This window comes from Carassius gibelio, chromosome B12 (assembly GCF_023724105.1).
Source record: "Carassius gibelio isolate Cgi1373 ecotype wild population from Czech Republic chromosome B12, carGib1.2-hapl.c, whole genome shotgun sequence".
NCBI lineage: Eukaryota > Metazoa > Chordata > Actinopteri > Cypriniformes > Cyprinidae > Carassius > Carassius gibelio.
Genome location: NC_068407.1, coordinates 13,595,407 through 13,609,446, shown reverse-complemented (window position 1 = coordinate 13,609,446; position 14,040 = coordinate 13,595,407). Strand labels below are relative to the sequence as shown.

The following is a 14,040-nucleotide window of genomic DNA, read 5'->3' as shown; positions in this document are numbered from 1 at the left end:
CTATGCTGCCTCACTGTCACCCAGTTGCCCTGCTGCAGGGGCTCTGTTGCTGGAACCGAACAATGTACAGGAATCACTGAGCTAGACGCATACAAAGCCGTAGTTTGGATCCGTGTTTCTAATTCGGAAATCTTCTCTGTCTCTGTACAACTTCACTCAGAGTTGTAACATTTAAGAATATCAGCAGCGTTGAAAACGGGGCTATGGAACTGCACTAAATTGAAAGCAAATCTGCAAAGGCTATTATTTGCTTGCGATGGAGATCCTTATTAGGGTGTACTCACACTAGGCATGGTTGCCATGAACCGGGCCCGAGTACGATTGTCCCCACTCCCCTCTGGCCTGCACTCACATATAGGGTATCAGTATTCGTGCCGGAGCACGCTTACGTCATTATGGTGCGACGGTTTCGGGATAAACAGGAAGAGCGGCGCTCACCGAACACAATGGAGTTCATCGCTCTGTTTTCTTTGTGGATAATTTTGTGTCGTTTGGTCCACGGTGGTCCACAGCCCTCTCACAGCCTGTTGTTAAACAGATGTGTCGCCTTAGTGGCGCGAAAATTTTCACGTAATCGTGCTGCTCGTATGAGGATGTTTGCAAGGTACCAGCTGAAGTGCAGCAAGGACTTTGCAGTTTTGAGTTTTTATGTTTTGCACCTCTGCCGTAGACCAAAGCGACCCTTTCCCTGCCATGTTGGTTTTGGAGTGTCGCAAAACCGTGATGCAACGCGTTCTTTTCCGTGCTCCGGCACGGTTAGCGCTCACACTGCATGCGAACCACACCAGAGTCCAACTGAACTGTGCTCTGGCCCACCTCTTCCAAGCGGGCCAGGCCCGGCTAATTGAGCCCAACCCGGGCACGGTTCGGAGCACTCACACTAGTCAAACGAACCGCGCTTTGGTGGTCAAACGCACTCGGGCACGGTTCAAACTGGCTAGTGTGAGTACACCCTTAGATGAACGCGTGTGCTGTCTACTGTTTAACAGGTAATAACTTGGGCTACATTCGATTACAGTACACGATACCACTGTGACATTAGTTTGTAGTACGTGTGCTTATAACAGAGGGGAGTCAAGTTGAATGCAGCTTCCAAAAGACAAAAAATAGCCGATTAATGTTTTATTCATTTTAATACAATCACACCAGTGCGAGTACGTTCAGCAAGTCATATCATCAGCTGCTAAATCTGTGATCGCTTGCTGGCGCTGAGCCAGAGATAGACGAGTTTTTACAGAGCTGCGCATTAACCAATCACACACGGTTCTGTTGAGCTTTTGAATGCAATGGCCAATCAGAGGTGTTCCGATGAGTCACCGCTGAAATGCCGGTGATTCCTTCACTCGCTCACTTACTGAATACCTCTTTCTGCCGAATTTTATTGTCAGAAACAACAAAGTGCAGATGTGTGTACGAATCTATAATTAAGATATTGATTTCACAATGTTAACAGTTTCAGTGATTTTAATGGGAGTTTCTGAGAGTGATTGAAATCTAGACTGTCAGTGAAAATGATCTTTAATAATGTAAATGTTATTTGCTCTCTTTCTGAACAATGAAAGATTAGTAGCAATATTTATATCACATTAACTTTCAATGTTAAATTCACATTTAATATAAAGTCGTATTAAAAATATGTTATGGCATGACACCTATATTTGTTACTTAAGCAAACAGACAGGGTTTTATAATAAATTACATGAATTGGAGTAAAGGCTGATGAAATATATACATGACCCAAAGTAACTAGTAACTAACTACTTAAGTAGATTGTTTTATCCGATACTCTCTTACTCTTACTCAAGTAACTATTCAAGACTAGTACTTTTACTTTGACTTGAGTAGATATTTCTAGAATTACTTTAACTTTTACTTGAGTAAAGTTTTTGGGTACTCTACCCACCTCTGATAATCTGTAGAACCATCAATATAATCGGGACATAGCTAGGATTTTCAGAAGGGGGAAAATTGGCCCAAAATCAGCCCGATTATCTTTTGGTGTGTACCCAGCATAAGGATTCATATTCATGTTTAGTATGTGTGTGTTTGAATCTTCTTGCTTGAAATGTTTCTGACAACCAGTTATTTGTCAAATGCATCATATTCTTGTTATAGGAATCATGTCCAAAATTATACCCTGCAAGAGTGGGAAAATTCAGACTACGTGATTGATAAGATAACATGATTTATGAACGGACAAGAAAAACATTGCAACACCCCAAGCAAAGACAATATCTACCGTATTTTTCGGACTATAAGTCGCACCTGAGTATAAGTCGCATCAGTCCAAAAATACGTCATGATGAGGAGAAAAACATATATAAGTCGCACTGGACTATAAGTCGCATTTATTTAGACCCAAGAACCAAGAGAAAACATGACTGTCTGCAGCCGCGAGAGGGCGCTCTGTGTCTTCAGTGTAGACTACAGGAGCACTGAGCAGCATAGCGCGCCCTCTCGCGGCTGTAGACGGTAATGTTTTCTCTTGGATCATTTCTCTTGGTTCATGTCAAATTAATTTTGATAAATAAGTCGCACCTGACTATAAGTCGCAGGACCAGCCAAACTTATAGCGATTTATAGTCCGGAAAATATGTGAATGTGTGAGTGTGTGTGATTATATGTTAGATTAGTTTATATTTCTTAGATTTATCTAATAAAGTCTTGTTCATATTGAAAAGAGAAGTATCTTGTGTTTCTTGCTTACAAGTTAATGTCTTAAACTGCCAATCTTGTTACTGTGCTAATTAATAGTGTTTTCACTATACTTTGGATATTAATATCCATTGCAAAGTTGATGTTATATGGCTCGTTCAATGAATCGCTGGCCATCTCAATGATCAGCTTAAATGATTCCCTTTGAGCTAAATTGACTGTTTCACTTACAACCTGTTCTTCTTTAAACGGACATCCTGAAAAATGAAACTGTTTTTCTTGGTTGAAAAGCCTCATTTAAAGAAGTCCAAAAAAAGCATCTGCAACCCAATTTAATACTCAAATGAGAACAATTTCAACAACAGGATATTTGGGCCTTGGTTTAGGCAGAGCAAGTTGTATCTGTTTATTTTTTTTACATCTTTAAATATTTGATTTTTAAATATTTGCTATACACACACACACTATATATATATATATAGAGAGAGAGAGAGAGAGAGAGAGAGAGAGAGAGAGAATGATTTAAATTAATTAATTTATTTTTTGTGGAATAATATGCACAGGAGCAGAAAAGACTATATTTAACAAAAAACTACAGTTAAATCCTCCGGAGCAATATTGAGCACAGCAGCAATGAACACAGCAGGAACTGTCGGTTTTCAGTGGAAAATAAGATGTGCCGCCAGACGAGCATGTGATAGTATATAAATACTATCTTCAATGGCTCCTTCCATCTTCAAAAGAATACTGAAGCAGGCAATATGTGGAGGATTCAGAATAAAGTTTCTGTTTCATACAGAAGATAGGGAAGCATTCAGTTTATTTCTCTAAAGTAAAGGCAGACTGTTAAGCATTGAATTTTGAAGCTCGTTAATAACAGCCTTAGGTTACCTCTAATATGACAAGTAGGGCAACTTGCTAATTGTCTGCTGTGAATTTGAAACTCAATGAGTAGCGGATTTGAAATTAGAGTTGGCAATAGTGACTGTGGTGTTGTGAATGCAAGACAAAGAAAACTAAACCAATAGACCATGTTTCTGGTCTATGGAGAGAATGAACCTTACCAAAAATTTGGACAATTTTTTTTTTGAAGATTATCAAGCAAACCTCTACAATGCCAGCAAATCACTCACATATGCGACCACATTGTATGCCAGGAGGATAAAGAATGGCTGTAGAACTGGCTAGTAAATTGTTATATTTGCTAGTGACTGAGTTAAAAATAGCCTAAGTAGTAAAAATATTTTTATGTATTGTACTGTATGTATTGCCATATGACTGTTTTCTCTCACACATGTAAAGACAGAATGCAAGAGAATCTGACATACCATAAAGAATTGGAATGCTATATGTAAATGTTATTTTAAATGTTTATACTGTAGATATAAATGGTAATTCCTGTCATGGTGGCGATTGTTATAAATAATAATTGTATTTATTTATTTTACTGATTATTATTGCTGTTTATAACAAAATAACATCTGTAGAGGTAACTGCCACACAGATTTTTTCCATTAGACACAGTGATGATAATTAACAATCACTGTGGCCACAGAAAAAAATAAGAAAAATAAAGTCCATACAACTCCATTTGTTATTTTTTATTTTATTTTTTTGATCGACATAAGAACATTGTACAGGTTTAAAAATAGATAAATATAATAAAAATATATTTAAGAAAATATAGATTTTTTTATTATGCTTTCAAATAAATAAATACAATTTATTTTTTTGTGTTCTTTGAAAATAGCAAGTGTTCTTGGTGTAGCTATATATTCCAATTACTCTTACTTTGTGATCAATGCCATTTGTAAGTATCTGAAACTGAGCTTCACAGTGAATTTCTCTCTAAGTTATATAACATTCAATTTCAACAGGTCCCCAATTTCTCCCAGCAGTGCCAAATCCCATAGAAACCTATTAAAATCTCTCCCAACAAGATCTCTATCAGATAAACATACAGAGAAAAGAGGGCTCTTCCAGAGCTGATTTCCCTCTGGTCAGCCCACTGATGTGCAGCTGCTCCTCAGAGAATTTCACTTTTATCCGCTTTCAACAGCAATTAAAAACCTAACGTATGTGAAAGAGGAAACAGAAGGATAAGAAAACCCTTGCCTCACCTTCTGAGATGTCCCCTACCACAACACTCACAAGGCTACAGGCAGCAGTCAAACGTTTTTATAGTCCCCATAAGGAAAGCATCAGGTTCAATGCTCTCCAAATCTAATCACCTCCCTCGATGATCTCTCCTGCTGCCAGTCAGGAGAAGTCCTTGAACCGGAAAGCTCACAAGGATTCAGTGCCGATATCATGGATCGGCCCTTCAATTACTGAGCCGAACTTTGCTTGTCCAACATGCTGCCGCTCACTGTTCATTATGGCAGGCAGAACGCAGGAGGTAGAACGGCTGAAATAAAATCAGATTTGGTCGCCAATGAGGCTTGAAGAGTCACAGCACGTGTTTAATGAAGGAAATATTGAATGATGGGGTTGTCCTAAACCCTGAGATTGCCAATAAAAGAGTCATAAAAATGAATAGTTCGTCTAAGAGTTTAAATTCTTTCACTAACCCTCATGTCGTTACCAAACCTGTATGATTTTTCTTCTATAAACCAAAGTGATGTAAGGCAGAAAGATTCTGCTGCTCATTAAATGATGACCAGGGCCATAGAGAAAATTCATTAATTATTAATAAAAATATTATTTTATATATATATATATATATATATATATATGCTTTTAGTTTACTTTTAGTTATTTGGTCTAGGGTAAAAAAATATCGATATCTCAGTTTTAATCAATTCTTGAAAACTTCCCTTTAAAGATGACAAATATCACATTGACATATTCCACCATTGGGGAATATGTTGGAATGTCTCCACAAGCTCAGTCAAAAAATATACAGCACGCTTCCAGCCATTTGAAACTGCAGAATTCAAGGATGACTGCTTCGGCACCATGTGAGTCGAAAGAAAAAAAATCGATCACAAAGGCACAGTAACACCTCTATTCCCCGGAGAAGTTCAGGATGTCCCCCAAGATACAGATTTTCTTTTACAGGTGCACTATTGATAGCCTCCTGTCAGGTAGTGTTACTGTCTATTGTGTGAGCTGCACCACACCAGACCTGCACAAGGTGTGATGGTCTGAATGAATCACAGAGGGTATACTGCCCAGGCTGCAGAATAACCACACCAGGCAGAGCAAGACTAAGGCCAAAAAAAATCATTACGGATCCCTGCCATCCAAACAACAGCTTCTTCTCACTGCTGCAGTCAGAAAATGCCTAGGGGTCAATACTGAGAGGTTCTGGAGGAGCTCCTACACCCAAGCAATCCAGACACATAATGATGACTCTGCCAGGGGCCTTCAACACTAACACAACAGGAACCCTTATAATGCACATATGAACTTTATCACACACACACACACACGTATAGTATAGTATAGTATAGTATAGTATAGTATAGTATAGTATGTGTTTCTGTGTGTATGTGTGTTGTTGTTGTTGTTGTTGTTATGAGCGCTCAGATGTAGAATATCATACATTTATTATTTTTCTTTTGCCCACCCTCATAATTTTAACTTGCAATTTTTTATATACTGAAAGAAGTTTAACATTTATTTGCTACCTTATAATTCGTAACTATATTTTTTGTTCAATTTTAACATTGCACTGAGTTTATTTAGCACCCAGCCATGTGTATAACTACATATGGTGTATAACCATATGTAATAAAAAAGACACAAACCGTATGCAATACAATGTGCAATTATGCGATGTTTACAAGTGGTTACAAAACAGCACCTGCTGGTAACACCAGGGTAGGCATGAACATCTTTTTTTGGCAGTGCATCAGCTGAATGAGTAATTATTTTAAGTATAACTTTTCAATAAACAATGATTAATAGGATGATTTTTGTGCGCATTTTATGGGACAGGATAGTGTGGCAAGTTTTATAGTCATAATTGGGATTTATCTTAGTATTAAATTGCCCAATGTTTATTTCGAATAATTAATATGTAACTCAGCACATTTCTTTAGCTATAAAGAATTTTAATAATCAATAATAATATTATAATAATCATATTAATAATGGAAACAAATAGAAATAGAAATACAAATGGCCAAAAATATTGGCAGCCTTGGTAAATATGATCAAAAAAGGCTGTGAAAATGTATCTGCATTTTTAATCCTTTTGATCTTTTATTTTTTTAAATCACAAAAATGTAACTTTTATTGGATAATGAGAATTTAAAATGGGGGGAATTATCATCATGAAATCAATTTTTTTTTTTATTTTTTCTAATACACATTGGCCACAATTAAAGGTGCTGTAGGGAACTTTTGTAAAAAAAAAAAAATATTTTTTACATATTTATTAAACCTGTCATTATGTCCTGACAGTAGAATATGAGACAGATAATCTGTGAAAAAAATCAAGCTCCTCTGGCTCCTCCCAGTGGTCCTATTGCCATTTGCAGAAACTCCATCGCTCCCGGTAAAAAACAACCAATCAGAGCTGCAGTCCGTAACTTTGTTTGTGTTCAAAATGTAGAAAAATGTATATAATAAGCGAGTACACCATGAATCCATTTTTCAAACCGTGTTTTTGGCTTGTCCTGAATCACTAGGGTGCACCTATAATAAGTGTTTATATTCGGACTATTTTAGATTGCTTCGGGGGTACCGCGGCGGAGTAACCCCGTACCTTTGTGATTCTTCATAGACATAAACAGAGAGAAGTAGCTCCGGCTATGATGTTCTTCCGCAAGACGCAAGCAGTTCTGTTTATTAAGCGCTAGAGCGTCAAAAGTTCCCTACCGCAGCTTTAACAGCACTTTTATTCAATACTTTTTGAAACCTCCATTTACCAGTTTAACGGCTCAAAATGTTCTGCTATAATGCCTGATGAGGTTAGAGAACACCTCACAAGAGATCAGAGACCATTCCTTTTTCCAGAATCACTCCAGAACCTTTAGATTCCCAGCTCCATGTTGGTGCTTCTTCTGTTCATTTCTCAATCTATAGGGTGCAGGTCAGAGAACTGAAATGGCCATAGCAGAAGCTTGGTTTTGTGCTTAGTGACCCATTTTTATGTTGTTTTTAAGGTTTGTGTTTGGATTATTGTACGATTATTTTGTTTGTTTCATCTTACCATAGAAGATAGTCCCATTTGAAGCTTCAGTCGTGTCTGATAACTGAATATCCTGAAGTTTGTTTTTGGATGAGCAAGGATCATTTATCTTGAAACCCATACAAAACAACAAGTGGTGATGTAGGTGATGTTTGACAATTTTTTTTATTGATTTTCTGACCTGCAATCCTTGGAGAGTCTTTTGCCACTCAAACTCTCCTCCTCACTGTGCATTAGAACGATACAGGCACACGTCCTCTTCCAGGCAGTTTCGTAACATTTTATGTTGATTGGAAATTCTTAATTATTGCCCTGATGGTGCAAATGGGAATTTTCACTGCTCAAGCTCTTTTCTTAAAGCCAATAGCTTTACTAATTTGTGAAGCTCAATTATCTTTTGCTGCACATCAGATATATATTCTTTTGTTTTTCTCATTGTGATGGATGATTAGGGGAATTTGGGCTTTGTTTTCCCTCCTGTTTATGTTTCTGTGAAACAGGAAACCATTGCTGGATAATTTCATGTTCATAATCACCCTGGAGTGCTCATGAATGGGAATATACTTCAGAGATATTTTACTCATAAGAGTTTCTAGGGGTGCCAATTAATGTGTACAATGTGTATTTGAGAAAAACATTTATTTCACAATGATGTTTCCCCCCATTTTAAATTCTTATTATCCAATGAAAGGTTAGATTTTTGTGATTTTTTTAAATAAAAGATCAAGAGGATTAAAAACACATTAATTTACACAGCCTCCTTTGATCATATTTACCAAGGGTGCCGATATTTGTTTATATTGGTAACCAATTACAGAGCAAGTTTGTTTACTCTGAGGCAAAAACTGGCTTGCATACAGTATAACATGTCATTAAATTAAAACAATCTACTGTATAAGTTTGTACATGTATCTGGTTTGATATTTGACAATAAATAATTAATAATAGGACAATTAGGCGATGTTAAGGTAAAAGGTAAGGTGCTAATTAAAAAAAATAATAATAATATGAAAACCGCCTGTTTACAAAAAATAATAGTTGCAACTTTCCCACAAACTGCAATTTTAGACTTGTAACTAAATCTTAAAAATGTGTTTTTGTTTTTTGTTTTTCTCACAATAACATCACCTTCTTTTAGTTTATTTATTTACTCTGAGGTGGAAACTGGAAATAAACATTAAATGGAAATTATATATTAAAATGTTTGTATACATGTCATTGTGTATCTGACTTAACATTTAACAAAACCCTTTCTAGAGAAAACTAATACTGATAAAAATGGATTTTTGAATAATGATAATAATTATTATTATTATAATTCAAGTCAGCAATGAAAATTGCTATAGAAGCTTTGTCAAAATGTGTTTTCAGCCTTGTCTGGATATAATCAACCATTACCCAATAGAGTATTAGATCAGAATCACACCACTGCTTTTCTTTCATTTCTTTGCTGATGTGTTGTTATTTTTCTGTGATTTTTGTGATTTGCAAAAGGCAAATAAAAGTTTGAGGGAGTTGTTCTCTGTCACTGACTTCTGCTATCAAACCCTATCAAACCCCAATGCTTAATAAAGAAGTGGTGAGGAGGAAGTGGCGTAGGTCTGGTGAAGCCTGTGTGGAAACAGAGAGGGAAAACACACTGCATGACAAACATGGCGTGTAATGCATATGACATCCTCTGCCTGCTCTTCTGGCCTGACACTAATGGGTGTTGATGCCAGGCCATTTAAAGGTCTCCAAACCTCATAAAATACCATAGCTGTGCATTTACAGGCAGCTTATCATAACCTTACCTGTAAATTACATCCAGCAGGGAAGCCACAAACCTGCGCTCATATTAAATCAGACAAATATGACACTTCAGAATTCCCTCGGATCCTAAAAGGGATAATCTGATAAATCAGCCATTGAAAAACCAGTTACTGTCAACATTTGGGTGATTTAAATTCACTTGGTGAGAAACATTTATGACAGCTTTAAATGTACTGTCTCTTTGATACTAGCACTCTTGTGCAAGTCATTCAAGTGCAAGAAACATTGACTCAGAGACCTGACACTTGAAACCTAATATAATGATACTCCTCACCTTCATAGGTGACTTCCAGTCAACACAATCATATGTGCAGAATAACTGCCGCGTGGCCTTCAGAGGTTATTTTTTTTATTTCCCTGTGAGCTTTGAGCTGAGGCAATTAGATAAGTGCCGAGATTGCAGGTAGTCGGCTCATGCAGATGGTCCACAGCTCCACAAGCTCCAATTCATAACAGCCACCTCAAAGATTAGAGACGACAGAAAAAAGAAGAGACCCTCGACGCAAACCTTGCCACTTCAATCATAAACATAAAATAAATGAACTGTGCAATTTAACTGGTATTGATGCTGAATTCTAACATGTTTAAATACTTAGATAGATATCTTCACCTGCATATAATATTTTGTATTATCTATCTACGGATTTAAAAATGTTAGAACTCAACGGCAAGTTAAATTGCACACTGTTTATTTCAAATAATTAATATGCAACTAAACACACTTATTTTAAATTAAATAAACAGTATTTTTAAAGAGAATGACGGAATATAAGCAAATAAATGAATAAAGAAAATTAATTAAGAGCATGTTGTCATTATTGTTAGATTAATATTAACAGAATATTCAATGTATTCATTTCATATTCTGATTTGAATACATTTATTTAACAGGAACAATTTAGGCCTATATCACAGATAAAGGTATTTTATATATAATTACTGTTAAAAATATGAGCAAATTACAAACAATAAGACAAATAAAATTCACAAAAATACAAAATAAATAAAGCATTTTATGTCCCCCCCCCATTTTAGATTTAGTCAGAGAGCTCTCAGTCCCTGAGTGTACGGTATACTGTCCATGTCCAGAAAAGTTATAAAAACATCATCAAAATAGTCCATGTGACATCAGAGGGTCAGTTAGAATTTTTTTAAGCATCGAAAATACATTTTGGTCCAAAAATAGCAAAAACTATGACTTTACTCAGCATTGTCTTCTCTTCCGGGTCTGTTGTTAGCATTCACAGCAGTGTATATACGGTTCGCGAATGAATCACTCGATGTAACCGGATCTTCTTGAACCAGTTCACCAAATTGAACTGAATCGTTTGAAAGGTTCACGTCTCCAATACGCATTAATCCACAAATGAGTTAAGCTGTTAACTTTCTTAATGTGGCTGACACTCCCTCTGAGTTCAAACAAACCAGTCTCCCGGAGTAATTCATTTACTCAAACAGTACACTGACTGAACTACTGTAAAGAGAGAACTGAAGATGAACACCAAGCCGAGCCAGATAACGAACGAACGTTTGACTCGTTATTAATGACATAATTTTAATATTTGGGTGAACTAACCCTTTAAGATTGAGTAATGAACGATTAATTATTCCTTTATTATTATTTTTTATATTGTTTGATTCAAAATAACATCACAGACAGCAGCAGGTATATTAAACTGCTGTCACTTTAAGACAATATACACCATACATGTATAGCAAAATCTCTACTGGTACACACTTCATATTGTTGCCAGTATAGTATAAATATATTCTAATACCGCCCTGACCTATTTGGCACACACACAGACTGTGTTTACTATTAATACTTTGCCAAGACTCTGTAAAATAAAGGTTCTTTATTAGCATCAAGAGTTCCATGAAGTACATTTAACATCCATGGAAACTTTCCATTGCCTGCATCCCCCCACCCCCCAAAAAAGATTCTTCATATTATTTAAAGATAAAACTACCCTTTAGCATTCTGTCGCTACCATTACAATGGAACAGATGTCTCGCCAAGCATAGTATGGGCTAGATCTCCACACAGGCCAAGGAAGTGAGGTCTGGGCTGTAGTTTGTTGATTTCTTGGACTGCCTGTTTTGTGAGCTGGACCTCCTCAGTCCAGTCATCCCCTTCTGAATCAGTCACCAATTCTCCACACCTACATCAGGCCAAACTGGGGGTTTCCAGTCTGGATGAAGTAAAAGGGCCCGTTCCACTCCTTCTGTTCATCTGGGAAGGACAGGAGAAAATAACCTGAGGCTGGCAAACCATCTACTGTAAAAATCTCAATTATTAATGCTGTGCTTGTGGAAAATGCATACAATGTTTTACATAATTAAATATAACATAAGATGCTAACAATCAAACTGTTTAAAATATTCATACAAATCTTTATCTCAAGTGAGAGAGTCAGTTAAGGGCACAGCTCTAACACCTGGAACGTGTGGAAACATTTGTCTCGCTTGTCGTATAGAAACTTCAGCTATACATAGCACCTTCACAGCAGTTCTTGTGTTATAAGGAAACGAAAATGGCAGGAAAAAAGTCAATTTTCACACCTCAGGGTTTACAGCACAAATACAGCTCAGAAACAGTTTTTACCCATGATTCTTTGAGAAACTTCCAACATTAAAACTTGGTCAAAATATAAATGAAGAAGATACTCCTGCTAGGAATATTATACAAGTCTTGTCTTTGCTTTCCACTATACTCACTTACACTGAGTGTGTGAAGAGATTTTTGACAGAGCAGCAAGCCTCAAGAGCTAGAAGAAAAAATAATAGAGAATTTCTATCTGTTCCTGATCCTGACAGTGACTCCTAGTAGGGAAAATCATTTTATGATTCCGATTTATCCTTAGCTGTCATATGAACAACTAGTCAGTAACCACAAAGATTTTTGACTCACAATTAATTGCAAATTGTATGGTTCACTAAAAAAGAACTGGCCCATAAGAGTTGATTGTTGTGGAGTTGAGCTATGCTAGTTGGGCAAAAACTGGCAAAAAAGTCATTTATTGGGAGTTGGACTACACTGCTTGTGCAGTATATGTTTAGATTCATTATAAAGAACCAGGAGTTTATAGGTGAGTTGGACTACACTGCTTGTGCTGAGATTTTGATTCATTAAAAAAAAATCCAATTTATAAGCATTATTCTTTGGGGAGTCAGACAAAACAGTCTGTTTTTGATCCCCTAAAAATAACTACTCTTAAGAGTAATTTTGTCTTGGTTGCATTGAATGTCTTAAATTCAACCTAAGAGTCATGGACAATCATAAGAGTCTTCATACAATGGCCAGGCTACACTTTTTGCAGTGTATATTTTTGATTCACTAAAAAAACTGTATTATTAAAGTCATTCATTCTGTGGCCAGGCTACACTGGTTGTGGTGTATGCTTTTTGATTTATTAAAAGTTTACCACATCATTTGTTACGGAGTAAGGCTATACTGGATGTAAAGTATGTTTCTGATTTACTAAAAAGAACTGGCTCATAAGAGTCATTTGTTCAATAATCCAACTACACTTTGGTGTTGCAGCACCATTTAATAAGTAATGCAAGAAACTCTGTCAGCGTATTTCAACATGGTATTGTATTTCATCGGCATTGTGGAAGAATCCATGTATCAGAATTGAAAACAAAATTCTGAATAAGAATCCGTTCTCGGATACCAAACCTATTATGTCATTTTATTAAAAAACTGTCAATTGTAAAAACAAATTTCAAATGAGCTGCATTTTAATTAGTAATGAAGCCTGCAGAGTTTCAACGTCAGTCTCTATGGAGGAACCACATTGTTCCAATCGCTTTGTTTTTCTAACAATATGAAGTGTTTGCTATGCTTCGAGCATCTCTTTGGGAAAGCACAAAACCTGGTTAAAATAATGAAATAAAATAGAAAACACATGATTTCGCATGACTCAAAAAGCATTTAAAATGTACCATCTTCTGCCTGGAATCTTGTTTGTTGTCGAACTCTTTCATGTGCAGTCCCCAGAGACTGGAAACTATTTTCAGGCAACTTTAAACAACATGAATTGAGAGGAGCAGACAAAGCTCCCATGACAGCCGATAAGCCCAAGCCTCTTTCAGCAAACATAAATCAGAGGGATATCTCAGATGACTCCCAGAGCTTTCAAATACTGCTAACCTAATCATAAGTCAAGATAAAAGCCTCCTGTGATAAAGCATTAAAATATCAACACAACTCACAGCATCCACTAACAGTCACTGATGTAGGTTTTTCACAAAAAAAAAGAAAAGAAAAAAAGTTGCAGATGTCAACACTGCCAGTGCAAAGCAAAGAATAAGCAAGAAATTAGTCTGAGATGAAGATTTCAAACTGGATTTACATAAACAGTCAAGTAGAGGAAGCACACAGGGACACAAAGCACTTACTCACTGAAACACAACAAATCAAAGGTTAA

The 14,040-nt window shown here is 36.4% G+C and overlaps 1 pseudogene; it reads right to left on the bottom strand.

The window, feature by feature from the left end:
• The window catches only part of LOC127969305 (serine/threonine-protein phosphatase CPPED1-like), a 29,894-nt pseudogene extending 17,678 nt beyond the window's left edge, over positions 1-12,216 (bottom strand).
• Positions 12,217-14,040: the final 1,824 nt, after the last annotated feature.